Genomic DNA, 14,858 nt, shown 5'->3' with positions numbered 1-14,858 from the left:
GGGGATCTGTTTGTGCCCAGGTGTTTGCCTGGCTAGTGGTGTGGATATTTTTTTGTTTGTGAGTGCAGGCTTCCAGATAATTGACAGTATGGTTGACAGTCAAGCCAATCAAGACAAAAAAAGCTACAAAACAGACAGAAGATATTAGAAACACCAATCAAGCAGAACACAGCAAACTCCAAGACCAATAAACACAGACCCAAACTCCCAACCAATCAGGATGAAGAAAAAACCATTCTGGCACAGCGTAGGCTAGCACCCAATTTAAAACAGAAACGGCTGTGAAAGTCTGACTCACAGATGAACACTATACAGAAGCCTGATGATGACAGATGAGATTCTGCCAAAATGTTGCTACAACTTTAAAAGCACAACTATAATGACATGGGAAAATACCTGAACAAAGCTGAATACCATACATATAAATACCCGCGAAAACTTAAGAAAACACACACACACACATATATGTAGGTCTAGGTGTGTTCAGGTCTTTTCCCATGTAAGATTAAGAGTATCTTGGCAACGTTTCAGCAGAATCTCATCTGTCATCATTAGGCTTCTGTATTGTGTTTGTCTGTGAGTCAGACTTTCACGGCTGTTTCTGTCTGACTCACAGATGAACACAATACAGAAGCTTAATGATGGCAGATGAGATTCTGTCAAAACGTTGCCAAGATACTCTTAATCTTACACGGAAAAAGACCCGAACACACCTAGACCTACATACCTGTACCCGTGAAAATCTACGAAAACACACACACACACACACACACACACACACACATGCACACACACACACATATATACATACACATACACATACACCCAATTGTATAATTGTATATATATATTATATTTGTATAATTAATTAAATGTTGAATTAAAAGCATATGTAGATAACAGGCTGACAATTAGATCCTTATTTCCCAGGAGAAAATTTTCAACTAATGATAAGACTAGTAGTTCTGGCATTATTTCCATCTTATAAGGATTTCATGGCTTGACTGATATTGTTAGGCTCTTCCAATGATCTCATTCCTATTTCATAGAACAAGACACACCCTTGACTTTATCTTTTGCTCAGGAAAGATAATGAGCTGCATGTGGAGAATCAAGATAAAATTTAGATTGTAGGAATTCCTAGTCCTACAGTGGAAGGGTGCCCATACCAGAATGAAATATGAAGGTTTTTCTAACTGCTTTGAGGAAATTTTCTGTCACTTCTGAATAGTTTAGTCAAAGTTATATTCTGCATAAATATATCACTGTTTTTAAAACAAATGAAAAAAAATAGGGCTGATCAAAGTTCAGTTGTCTTCCTCTGAGAGTGCAATACAGAGCATCATCCATAATTTTTTAAATCTAACATAGGGAAAGTATTAATCTGTGATGGTGTGTACTAATTTTTAATAATACTACAACTGCATGAAATGTAGGGTGCATGATGGGATGAGATATATTCAAGTGTGATTTACAAGTTAAAAGTATTTAAAAACAAATTTATTAAAGTCTCTGAAAGTTGTTTCAAAATTTAATTTATTTATTTGAGATTTTAAAATTTTACCTTTATTAATTTTTATAACTCAACATGTCAAACATACCTAATGTATTCCTTCCTACTCCTATTTTTCCACAACCACCAGCCTGTGAGGTGAGTTGGGCTGAGAGAGATTGGTCCTAAGTTACCCAGCCAGCTTTCATAATTAAGATAGGAGTAGAATTAACACTCCTGGTTTCTAGCCTGGTTCCTTAACACTAGGCCAAACTGGCTGTTTTGCAGTGACAATAGCTCCTATTATATGAAATAATTATAGCAAATTTCAGACAGATAAAAGAAGGAATGTTAATAAAGAATAATTATGTCCCTTCCCAAATGTAATAGAGTTGGTTGAATGCAGTTGAAGGCTGGGGAAAATATTTAAGATTAACTCATATAACTTCTCTACAAAAGAAAGCAGCTCAGCTAAGATATTTCATGGAACATTGTCATGCATGTGCCAAAATTAGAAACTGCGAAACAAGTATGTGATTAGGGTGACCAATGGTGGTTTGATCACAAAGTTTACCTGGATTTGAGAAAGACCTGCTGATTCTTAAATCTAATACTTCTCTATCTACAGAATTTGTGCACAGACTTATTTTTCCTCCCTTTTTTTGGTTTAGTTGTTGTAGTGTTGAATACAGTAAACCAACAATTTGAATTAGAATTAGAATTCTATTATTGGCCAAGTGTGATTGGACATACAAGGAATTTGTCTTGCTGCAAATGCTCTCAGTACACATAAAAGAAAAGATACATTGGAACATCTTGAAATGGGAGACAGCAGATTGAACTGTCTTATGCATTGGATGGATACAAATCCAATCCAAAATGTGGGACTCTATTTGAGATTGTTTACTACAAGTACAGTCCTAACAGAACACCAAAAATTCCCAAGCTTTTCAACTCCAATCCAAGAGAATCCAATTTTCACCCCATATAATAGGACTCAGGTTACTTCCCATTATCTCTCTGGTCTTCCCCTCCTAAAGTAGCTGATATCTGCTTTTATACAGCTCATATTCTCATCAAAGTTGAGTTGCTCAACTTCTAGATGCTTGCAAATTACATGTCCTTTTAAAAAGGCCATTATAATGATGGACATTTATAATGAGTACACAAATGATCCACCTGGCCCTGTACTTTTCTAAAAGGTGAGAATTTTTTTCCCCTTGGTCTCCTGCAGTTGCTTTTGAATATGCTGAAGAGCTATTACTAATTAGGGCTCTGAATGTACAAAGTGATGCAACTGCAATATTTTTAAGTGATTAAAATATTTTTTAAAGAACCAGTTTGTTGCCATGATTAAGGTGTTGGTCTATGCATGGAAAAGACCATTCTCAGCCTTGGGAACTCATTGGAAGTATTTGGCTAGTCACTTTCTCTCACCCCAAGCTATCTCATAAAATTGATGCTGTGGGGGAGAAAAATGAAGATTTACAAAGATGGAGTTCTTGGGAGAAATGTGGATTGTATATGTAAGAAATAAGTATTTATTTTTGTTTTACTAAAGAAAGATTTTGCCAGATCTGAAATTCTCTCTCATATGTATTCTCACACAGCACATTTTTACAATCCCTAGGTATAATGTACTGGAGAAATGGCTTCAACATAAGTCAGATTCAATCTATTCCTGCTCACCTAGGGTTTAAAAAAACCCAATAACAACAACCTATCACTGTATTTAAAATAATAAAGAAACCGAGTGAAAATTAAAAATTAAAACCAATGGTGTAAGCCTAGCCTCTAGCTGAATAGCCTTGTCATATTTCATCCCTTCATTTAAATTCCATGTTAACCAAAGCACAGAACTGTTTACCTTTGTCTGATCGTTAATTTCCTAAATTTATGTAGAATCATGTACAGATGCTCTGGAAACTGGCCTGGAAAAGCATGGCATTTTAATTGATCCCAGAGCCTCTTCCTTCACGGGCCCCTCTGTACAGTCTTGCCATTGGTTCCAAACTCTTTCAGCTTGGTTGCTTAGCCACTGGCAAACAGCCAATCAAGGTGCAGAAATGCTGGGAAGGGAAGTAACCAATCATGTTTTAAAAAAAGTTTTTCAAACACCAGCAAATCAGAGCATAGTACAAAATCTTGTTAAAGGAGGGTATCATACATCGCCTAAATGTTCACATGCGATTTAAACTGTGTGCCATGGTTTCAACTAGGAAATTATAAGCTACTTGGCATACTTGCAAGGAAACAATTTAAAGGCTTCACTGGATTCTGAAAATAACATTTATCTCATTTCTAATGAAGCAATGACTTATCAGTTATTAACATTCCCCACATCAAAATATTAATCATAGTGTGCAAGAACTGGAGAGTTTGCTTGTCACCCAGTATGGGCAATAAGGAAATTCCATTTCTTCTGTTTCACTAAAACATTCTCAGCAATGTGCCACATTCTGTAAACTTAATTTTCCCATTCATTGTTACTGTGAGTCTGTATAGAATGTGTCTGTGTGAAAGCCAAGGAAGCCTTTAGCTGTTATTTATGTCGTGGGAGAATGTCCATTTTAATAAGGAAGCCAAGCAGTTGGAGATAGTTGAAACAATAATCCCTGAGCCCCTCACAAAAAGAATACAGAAGAGCCTTGGACAAAGGAAAGTTACAAGAAATTATACATATGGGCTATGTATAAAGCCCATATTCTACTTTCATAATATAAAATTGCCTTCCTATATACTGTAGGCATCAGATATAGCTATGATAATTTGATTGCCCATCATGGTGGGCAAATAATGAAATTTGTATCAGATATAGCATGGTATGCACAACGTCATTTCCATAATTTACATAATGTGTTTAGCATATGAGTCCAGTTCGATGTCTTCTCTTTCCCGCATGCTTACCATAGCCCCAGTTTTAATTCATGTAAGTAAACACAAATATTCCAAAATGTATACCTATTTGTAAATGGATGTGTCATTTAATTTTTTTATAAAACACTAGTATTTGACATTAAATAGTTAAGCTTATCCAGGTAATCTTTGACTGATAACCCCAACTGGGAGCAGAACTTCTATTGCTAAGTGAAATAGTTGTTAAGTTGAATTTTGAGCTTTTCTTTTTTTTTGCTGAAAGTGAATCACTATAGCTGTTGAGTAACTGAATCTGCCTTCCCCCATTGAGTCTGCTTGTCAGAAGCCATATAAGAAAGTTGGAAATATCACATGGCCCCAGGACATTATAACCATCATTAATGCATTTGCGAAGCACTCAAGTTTTGACCATGTGGCCATGGGGATGCTGAGCAGTTGTAAGCTTGAGAACCACTTATAAGTCCCCCTTTTTACAATTCCACTGTAACTGTGAACAGTCACTAAATGAATGGTTGTAAGTTGATGATTGCCTGTACTATGATCCAACTCACATTTGCAGTTCACTGGTTTCATGCCCTGAAGGAGAAAGCTCAGGGGTGAGATTTCTTTCTTTCTTTTACAAGTTTTAAGAAATGGAAACCATCAGATAAATAAACCCAAACCCAGCAAGCTGCTGGATTAGTCCCAATGTCTCTTTTGGGTATTACAAATATTTCTCATGTAGATCCATGCTCAGATAAAACTGTAAAGCCTCTTAAAATGCTGCTTATTAGGTCATAATTCTTTTTATTCCAATATATAACTATGTTATACATCCCCATTTCTTGGGAAGAATTTTTTACTATTATTTTTTATCTCAGGTAAATTTAGTGGCATCCAAAACCTGATGCAGTAGTCTAACTATAACACACTATTTTGTAAATGGATTATGACTGCCACTCTAAAATATGCAGAAGTTTGATCCTGACTGGTGTCCATGTCTTCTAAGTTTCAGCCTCTGAAATGAAGAAAATGAAATCTCCCTATTCAAGGTCATCAGTTTTTGACAGCATGAAAGGTTGGATGGAACCAGACAGCTTGTAGCATCTTAAAGTATTATTTTGGCTTACATCAGATTACTTCTCTCTTTTCCAGATGTTTCCATCTCTGATTCATAACTCCCACAGAAAGGAGGAAGGGATAAAGATATCTCTGTGTGCATGATTTAGCCATGTTGAAGAGAGTGAGATCTTTTATCTGCTTGAACAACATCTAAAAGTTCAGTCCTTCAAAATTCCATGGTATACTTTCATGATTATATTCTAGTAACTGAAGAATGCAATTGAAGAATGAAAGGTTTTCATTGCACTGAACGGAATGAGCATTGCGTTAATTGCTTTTGTGTTTTGTCAGTCTATTTCAACATCACTGGTTTTGATTTAAGGAGTGCTGGGACTTAGGAGTACACATGATACATCCCATATGCATCACCTCTGAATATCCCTAAGAAATTTAAAAAATTGGCACATTTCAATGACTCTCTGTCTTCTCAGATTCTCCTAACCAACTTGTTTCAGGATCCAATCTGAGTGGTCACAGGACCAGAAGTTTTTATACACACACACACACACACACACACACAGAGTCTCAAACCAACAATAAAATAAGTCCAGTTGCTCAACTTCCAAACAATTTTACCTGGATGACTGAGAATTTTCACTGACATATCACCTCTGAATGCATTTTTAAATCAAACAGTTCTGTTACTAAGATTGACAGTCTAATAGAGGAAGTTTCTCTCCTGTCAGCATTTAAATCAGTTCTAAAATGTCAGGATCAAGTTTGTGGGTGAAAAATAAAAGATATATATGTTCCTAGTAGCTGAGTTGCTTCTCAAGAACAAGGTGTGGAAAGGGTAAAGAAATGACTCCAAAACTGGGTTACCATCTCTTGAATCCAAAGCTTTAAATAAACTGAGCTGCAATTTAAAAAACAACATTTAAATTTAAATTTAAATTGCAAGGTTACTTTTCTTTACTTAACACCATCTGTTGAGGAGGTTAGGTTCTTTTATTTGTTGCTGCAGCTCTCTATTTAAGATTTCTCCTATAAACCTTCATGTGAAAGATGCACATCACTTTGCAAAACACAAAGCCTTGTTTTTCACCAAAGGCTACTGAACCTGATTCGAAGGAAGAAGAGACGTATTTTATTCTTCTTGTTTTTAATCATAGCCTTATCTTAAATAGTTCCTAAATGATCAGGTTAATTCTAAATTTAAAATAGCAACTCTTGAAAAAGATTTCAATCAAACAAATAAAGGAAGGACTGCAATGATGGACCATCAAATTTGTTGTGTTTAATATATGGACTTTATTAGATCTGAACTGAAGCTCCATATTCAAAGATAATGAGGGAAGAAGGGAGAGAGAGAGAGAGAGACAGAGAGACAGAAAGAGAGGGAGAGGGAGAGGGAGTGAGAGGAGCAAACTCACAGAAATTGCATTTTTGAAAAACCTGTGGGGGTTTGCTTCTCATATTCTCATTTCCATTTGCATTAGAAAACTATATCAGTTTTCTCATATTCTCCTGTTTTATGCCAGTAACCCAGGAGGGTTAGCCACTTATTGTATTTTTTCCCTTAAGCAATTTTTTTTCTCTTCTATGTCACTATGATATTACAGAGGAGCGAAATAATTAGGATAACCTAATCTTTTTCTTTGTGATGTGTGTATGTGTTAGCAGGGAATAGATGTAGAAGGAAGGTGCTTTTGCACACTGACAAAACACTCCACAAACTGATGTTTCACCAGCCATTTGCTTTATAAAATCCTCCAAGGAGCTAGACCATATGTTCACCTTATATTTAGGCTGCCTGTTTAATTTAACCCATTAGAGTGACATAATTGCTTTGAGAAAATAATTCATATGTATTCTTGGCTCGCACACTGAATTCCATAAAACAATTAAGACATTCGTAGGTCAGAGAGACAGAAATGTTAGCTTATGGTTACATGTTTAAAATCCACACTGTTCAAGATCCTGAAACATCACCATCCCTTCCTGTCCTCCCATCATGGCTCTAATTTGATTTTAGAATCACCAAAGCTGAGAATAGGCAAAAAGATGATTTCAACTACTAGCTAGGACAGATGGGAATTGTAGACCAAAATAGCTGATGTGCCACAATCGTCTTTCCACAGTCCATTTGTTTCACTAGGTATTTAGATTTCTCACAAAGTTTTCCTAAATTAGTAAACTTTTTTTATTCTGTAGATTAATTTGAAGCTGGTCTCTGTTGGTGTACCCCAACTTCTGCTTGGTTCTGGAAAGTGAGTTAATAGATTGCAAAGTAAGCCTTTAGACAGAACTTTTTTTTCTCTGTCCCCCTGTAAAAAAAAAAAAGCAACATTCAATCCCCCAAAATGGACTTGAACAAACATACAACCTGACCCATTTCAAGAAAGACTATATTTGCATAAATATGTCCCCATCCAAGAGGAACACCACTTGGCTTCTATAAAGATCAGATCTGAACTCCTGCAGAAATTCTGATGTCAAGTTCCAGGATCATTCAGTTGATCTCTCCCACCCTGTGTCGTTGATTATTTACCTGCCTCTCCAGTCATGGGCGAAGACAGGAGCAAAAGAGAAAGAACAAGGAGATGGTTCTAAATGTGGAATTCAAACTGAAGCAGATGTAAATGGTTTTTATTGGCAAAATATTCAACAAACCAGTCATCTGGCATTCAGATGTTGTTACTCCTTTCATCATTTAGAGAAGTTATTCTGCTTAAACCATGCCACTCCAATGACAGCAAAGTGTAGGCTATAAAATTAGCTCTAAGCAAGTTGGGTTTAGTCATATACATCCCCAGTCTCTCTCCACCAATCTTCTTACTAGTTCCCCAGGAGCTACACTGAGCTTGGAAGGTTGGATTTTGGCCAGTTGGAGAATGTTTAGAAATACCTAAGCCAACTGCCAAAGCTATTTTTCCATCGCAAAAATCAACTAAGATTTGACAAGACAGCCCAAAAGGTATGGGAAAACTCTCTAGAGTTCTTTCAGTGGAGTTATTTCAAATACCCTTCAACTACCAGATCCCCATCTGCTGAAGCAAAGGTAAATCCAAAGTATATCCTGAAAGTGAGGTCATGTATCAACTAACACATGGGACCTGGAAAGCATGAAAATCTAAGTCTTAATTACTTGAGGTGAGATCGAAAGCCTGAGTATTGAAATCTCCCAGACCAATCAGACTGAGAGAGACCATCAACACCCTTAGGGCTGCTTCTGCTAAGTCAGGAAGGGACTATATTGCACAGTTGGTTCGACAGTACATGAACAGAATCCTAATTGGTTTCTAATTGCTCCCAAAAGTAACTCTTTAGAACAATTCACAAGGTAATTTGATAGGTGGTGGAATTATATTAAACCACAGCAGTCCCCAATTTTGCTTGTAGCGTCTCATAACTACCTGCAGATGGAGATAAGCAAGATTAACCCCTAAAACATGAATTTCTCAAAAGTTGCCTTCAGGCTTGGAGTTTTGATGCAAACAACTTTGAATAGCCCTGCTCCTCCAAAAACCAAACTGTAACATTAGCTAAAAGGAGAAGAGCTTTTTTTTTGCTGTGGCCCCTGCTCTAGTCAGAGGTTATGTTCACCCTCACACTTGTGGCCTTCTGGAACAGCCTAAAAACTTGATTCTGCCACTTGGCTGGGCCCCCGACAGCAGCTTGCTACACTAAGGTTGACTGATGAGGTAAAGAAGATTCTCATCCTCAGGCTGCCCAACATCTTCATTTTTAACTTTTAACCCAAATCTGTTTTTTTTGTAATTGTTTTTGTACTTTTTATTATACTGTAAACCTCCCAGACTATACTAGTGAGATGGGCAGGAAAGAAAGAAAGAAAAGAAAGAAAGAAAGAAAGAAAGAAAGAAAGAAAGAAAGAAAGAAAGAAAGAAAGAAAGAAAGAAAGAAAGAAAGAAAGAATGCTTGTATGTATAATGTAACTGCTTATATATGCAGCTACATAGCTGTTAGTTGTGGAACCCAACATGTTTGTAGCCATACATTTGAAGTCTTTAACAGTGGAGACACTGGTCTTGTTCACTACTGCTTGCATGAATCACACTGAATTAAAATGACCTTGTGTGACATCTGATTCTAGAGAATTGAGCCTTTCTTCTTATTGTTCTGTAATTCAGGCATAGTATCTTTTTAAAAAACTGCATTCTAACAACTACATTCTAACCACTATGTCACTGGGACTCCTTGGGCAGTGGTGGCGAATCTTTTCAGCACCGAGTGCCCAAACTGGAATGCTCATACCAGAAAACTGAAGACCAGCTGGCCAGTGTGTGCATGCCTATTTTTTGGCCATTTTTGGATGTTTTTGGCTTGAAAACAGCCTGAAAAATGGCCTGGTTTTGGCTGTTTGGGGGGCCATTTTCAGGCCATTTTTCAGGCCGTTTCTGGCGGTTTTTCAAGCCATTTAGTGCACACCAGAAACCACAAGAGCAGCTGGCGATGGCATGTGTGCCCACAGAGAGGCTTCTGCATGCCACCTCTGGCATGCATGCCATAGGTTCACCATCACGGTCCTAGGAACTGGACAGCTGATACCTTGAACATCAGAAATATGTCAACTGTGTGATGAACTTGAAATAAGAGGTGAATGCAGATGCTTCTTTTTTAGCCAGGACTTTGTGTATCATCATATCTTGGCCGATGATGGCTTTTCAACTTCCCCTATTCCCTACTATGAAACCACAACACATTAAACATGGAGCCTATGTTAATGAATTAGTCTGACAGAGACTTTATATTTTACGTGTATTTTTTTCTCTATGGACTGCTTATGCTTTTTTTTTTACCCGGCCGAACCAAGTACCATCACAGAGTTATTGATTATAGCTGTCCAACTATTTGACAAACACCTTATTCCTGCAGCCAGAGGCAGGGGTGGAAGTCTGGGAGTAGAGGAGAGGAAAGGAGAGAAGGCAAAACAAATGCATCAAAATCCAGACAGGTTACCACCCACACAGCTAGCTTAATTCTTGTCTAGTGCATCATAAATTTCTTGTATGACAAATCAAGTGAATGGTGACAAAGCAAATATACATGTGTTAATTATTGGTCCTTTAGGTTGCATAAATAATGTTACAGATGGAAACAGAACATTCTCCTGTTTTAAGAGCAAGCACTGTTCAAACTAATATATTCCTTTTTTTTTTTCAGGGGTACATTTTTTTTTAATTCTGGACTGAGGGCCCAATTTTGCTTTTATATCGTACCAACTAACAATGGATTGGGTAAGCTCAACAATTAAATTTAATTTTTCTTCCATTTGAATGAAGTGAAACTAAATGCAGTTAATATGGATACTCTTCAGTTACATCTTTAATGAGGTTTACCTTGTGTTACAAAGGATATTGAATGAAGGGAAAAAAAACCTAAATCCCAATAACAGCTGCCCAACATGTCAACATGCTAAATTGGAAAGTGGAAGAATCTCCTTTAGAGGAAGTGTTTAAAGACAAGTTGGATACCCATCTATTGGGAATGTTGTATCAGTGAATGTCTCTGTTAGGCAGCTGACTAAATTACAAGACATCAAAGTTTTCACTCAACTTTAACAATCTATGATTCTACATCAAAAAACTTCAATCTGGAATAGTTTTCTGAGTCTGTTGAGTGTGGAGAGATTAATTTAGGCCTCTAATTTTGCACCTCTATTTCAATACATAGCTAACATTGATCATCTGCTTTATAAAGACAGAGTAACTTGTCCTAGACTCCCTAAATTATCTCTAGGAGTCCTGGTGGCACAGTGGTTAGAATACATTAAAAAACCCTCCCTTTTAATTTATTTATTTATTATTTATTTATTTATTTGATTTGTCAATCGCTTACAAGATAATAGGTATAAGTATATACATAGCTATGAATACATGAAATGGGTACATATAAGAAAAATAAAAGAATCAATAGGACAGGGATGGTAGGCATGTTGGTGCACTGATGCATGCCCCCTACAGATCTCTTAGGAAAGGGGTGATGCCAATAGTAGACAGTCTAAGGTTAAAGTTTTTGGGGTTTGGGGAAGAAACCACAGAGTCAGGTTGAGTATTCCAGACATTGATCACTCTGTTGCTGAAGTCGTATTTCCTGCAATCAAGTTTGGTGCGATTAATCTTGAGTTTGTATCTATTGTTTGCTCTTGTGTTGCTATGGTTGAAGCTGAAGTATTCATTGACAGGTAGGACATTGCAATGTATGATTTTACATACTATACTTAGATTGGACCGAAGGCAGCGTAGTTCAAGGTTTTCTAGGTCTAGAATTTCAAGTCTGGTGGCATAAGGTATCCTGCAATGAGTAGAGGAGTGGAGAACTCTTCTTGTGAATATTTCTGGACTTTCTCAACTGTGTTAATATCAGATACGTAATGTGGGTTGCAGACTGATGACCTGTATTTGAGTATTGGTCTAGCAAATGTTTTGTATGCTTTAGTTATTAGTGTAATATTACCAGAGAAAAAGCTACATAAGATTAGGTTAACAACTTTTCATGCCTTTTTGGCTATGTAGTTACAGTGGGCTCTAGCACATAGATCATTAGAGATGAGTACTCCAAGATCCTTGACAGAGTTTGGATCATCAACAAGGTCTTGACTATTCAGCCTAAAATTTATTTTCTGATTTTTTTTTGCCAATATGTAAGACAAAGCATATATTTGTTGAGGTTTGAAGTTGCCATTTGTTTGACCATTCTGATACATAGTCGAGGTCTTTTTGAAGGGTAGCAGTATTGTCTGTGCTGTTGAATAGCTTTACATCATGAGCAAAGAGAACACAGTTGCTCTTAATATGATCACAGAGGTCATTTATGTAGAGTATGAAGAGATTTGGTCCTAGAACACTGCTTTGTGGGACACCACTGTTGACAGGTACAGAATTTGATAGGACACTCCCAATTTTGACCATTTGTTGTCTGTTTGACAGGAATGCTTCTATCCAGTTATGCAGGTGTCCAGATAGACCATAGGATTTTAGTTTTAGGAGTAGTTTGTTGTGTACCACTGAATCAAAGGCTTTACAGAAGTCTATGTAGATTGCGTTTATTGTTTTGCCCTGATCGAGTTGTGTAGTCCATATGTTTTTGCAGTGTAAGAGTTGCAGATTGCAGGATAGTTTTTTTTTCTGAAATCAAATTGTTTATTAGAGAGTAGGTTGTTTGTCTCTAAGTGGAGGATAATGGATTGGTTAATAATTGATTCCATGACTTTACAGGTGACGCAGCATAAAGAGATTGGTCTGTAATTTTCAACTAGGCTGGGGTCTCCCTTTTTGAAGATGGGGATGACTGTGGCTTGTGACCATAGGTTAAGCAAGCAGCTGGTCCTGAAAGATTTTTCAAAGATTATGCTTAGAGGTTCTGCTATGGCAGCGGATAGCTTTTTTTAAGAAGTAGGCACATATTCCATCCAGTCCAATAGATAGAGATGGTTTTAGATTCCGTAGTGCTTTTTCAACATTGTCTACTGTAAAATCGATATGTTTTAGATCATTGTAGTTGTCTATGGTTCAACTAGGAAATACTGGGCATGATCCATTGCTGTTTACAAATACTGAGCCAAAGAATGTGTTAAAGATGTTGGCTTTAATAGTGTCATCCTTTCAGGGGTGGGATGGACCATGAGTCTTTTAGTTTGTTGTTTACAAAATTGTAGAAAGTGCGGGTGGAATTGGTGCGTAGAAGGTTTTCCTCTTGTTTAATGTGATAATTGGTGCATTCGGTCTTTATCTGGTGGCATAAATTTTTGTATCAGCTTTTGAAGTTGGCAACATGACCAGATTTGTTTTTCCACCAAAGTGATCTCTTTTTGGATTGAAGCTTCCTTATTGTTATTGGCAATCTGTTTTTTCTGGTTTTTGGAGTTGTTTTTTGTACATATAGTTTGATGACTCTTTTGACTTCAAGTAAAAATATGTTGTAATGGTCTTCAACGGTATTGCATCCAGTGAATAGAAATTGCCAATCAAGGGATGAGAGGTTGTTGTCTATAAGATCATAGTTGCCTTTTTTGAAGTTATAAATGGGGATCACATCATTGTGTTGATTTTTGTGTGGATGTATGTTGAGAGAAAAGTCAATCATGTTGTGGTCACTGTTGGCAAAGGGTTCTTTAATTTGTATTCCATAAATTGAATTCAAACTATTGCAGAAGATGAGACCAAGGCAGTTGTTAAGTCTAGTACTGTTGGTTACTAGTTGTTCCAGTCCCAGATGTGTAACAGTATTGTAGAAGGTTGCATGTATGGGTTCAGTTGTACATTCGTTTAGGGTCCAGTTAATATGAGGTAAATTGAAGTCACCAAGAAAGATAAAAGCATGTGGGCAGGATGTTGCCCATGTTAGTAGTGAATTTAGCTTGTTTACATGTTTAATGTCATAATCAGGTGCTCTGTAACATAGTAAGAATCAAAATGTGATAATTAAGGATAGTTCACAGATCATGGTCTCAGGAAGAGCAAGCTCCTGGGTAACTTGGATGTTTTTTAGATGTAAGGACTTTTTATAGAAGATAGCAACACCCCCTCCTCTATGTATTTCATGATCTGATTGGTAAACGTGATAGTCTCTTACTGTGGTAATGGAGTCAGGGAGAGAAGCATTGAACCATGTTTCACAGACAAATATGGTGTCGAATTTAGTCATATTTAGTAAGAGGAAAAATTCAGGTATTTTATTCACAAGGCTTCTTGTATTGAGTAGCTTGCATTTAAGGCCAGCTGTAGTTGGAATTGAGGTAGTTAGGGGCATGCGTGCCTAGTCTTGGGTGATGGTGGATTGGTTGAAGTAGGGTTGTGGTTGAAGGTTAAAGCTGAGTTGCGGGTTGTGTGACTTACTTTTGATAGTCAGCACAGTAGTCAATGTGCAGGTCCTTCTCTCCATTGTCTAGACGTTTTTTGAGTTCTGTGCGGAGTACACGGGAGCGGGCACATTCCTGTATGGTTAGGTCAGGGCGAGAATGGAGATTCTTATGGTTTTATAACCCTGAAATCCCTTAATTAGAGGATAAAATCAGGGGACTGGATGGAGCTGAGCATTTATTACAGGCCAACTCTGCCCACAGCTTGGAGTTTGATTCTGAAATTGGGCTGGAATTTACTCATTCTTCCAAGGTGGGTAGAATTAACACCCAGATGATTGGGGGCATCCCCATGATTCTGTAAACTACCTAGAGAGTACTATAAAACAGTAGTAGTATACTGTAGGGCAGTATATAAGTCTAAGTGATATTGCTAGTATGGCAGAGGCAAAGTCTTGAAACTGATAGTGAAAAATCAACCACTCAATCCATTGTCATGTGAAATGGTGTGAGCAAACACCATCTTTTTACCTCAGACAGCAAGATGTTTTGAGCCACTGTGATTGGCTGTAATTGCTTTGGCAAGGTTTTTTTTTAGTACCATATTCTTGAAGGAAAACAAGAAAA

General features: G+C 37.1%; 1 long non-coding RNA gene across 1 annotated transcript in view; it reads left to right on the top strand.

The window, feature by feature from the left end:
- The first annotated feature begins 344 nt into the window (after positions 1-344).
- Positions 345-14,858, top strand: part of LOC148128145 (uncharacterized) — a 230,148-nt gene continuing 215,634 nt past the window's right edge. Inside the window, exon 1 of the long non-coding RNA XR_015740929.1 lies at positions 345-471. This is a non-coding gene — a long non-coding RNA (uncharacterized LOC148128145). The remainder of the gene's footprint in view (positions 472-14,858) is intronic.

Source organism: Pseudonaja textilis, chromosome 1 (assembly GCF_049901715.1).
Source record: "Pseudonaja textilis isolate UNSWEBS1 chromosome 1, rPseTex1.2, whole genome shotgun sequence".
Lineage (NCBI taxonomy): Eukaryota > Metazoa > Chordata > Lepidosauria > Squamata > Elapidae > Pseudonaja > Pseudonaja textilis.
Note: the sequence above shows the minus strand (reverse complement) of the source record. Positions and strands in the feature narration are given on the sequence as shown.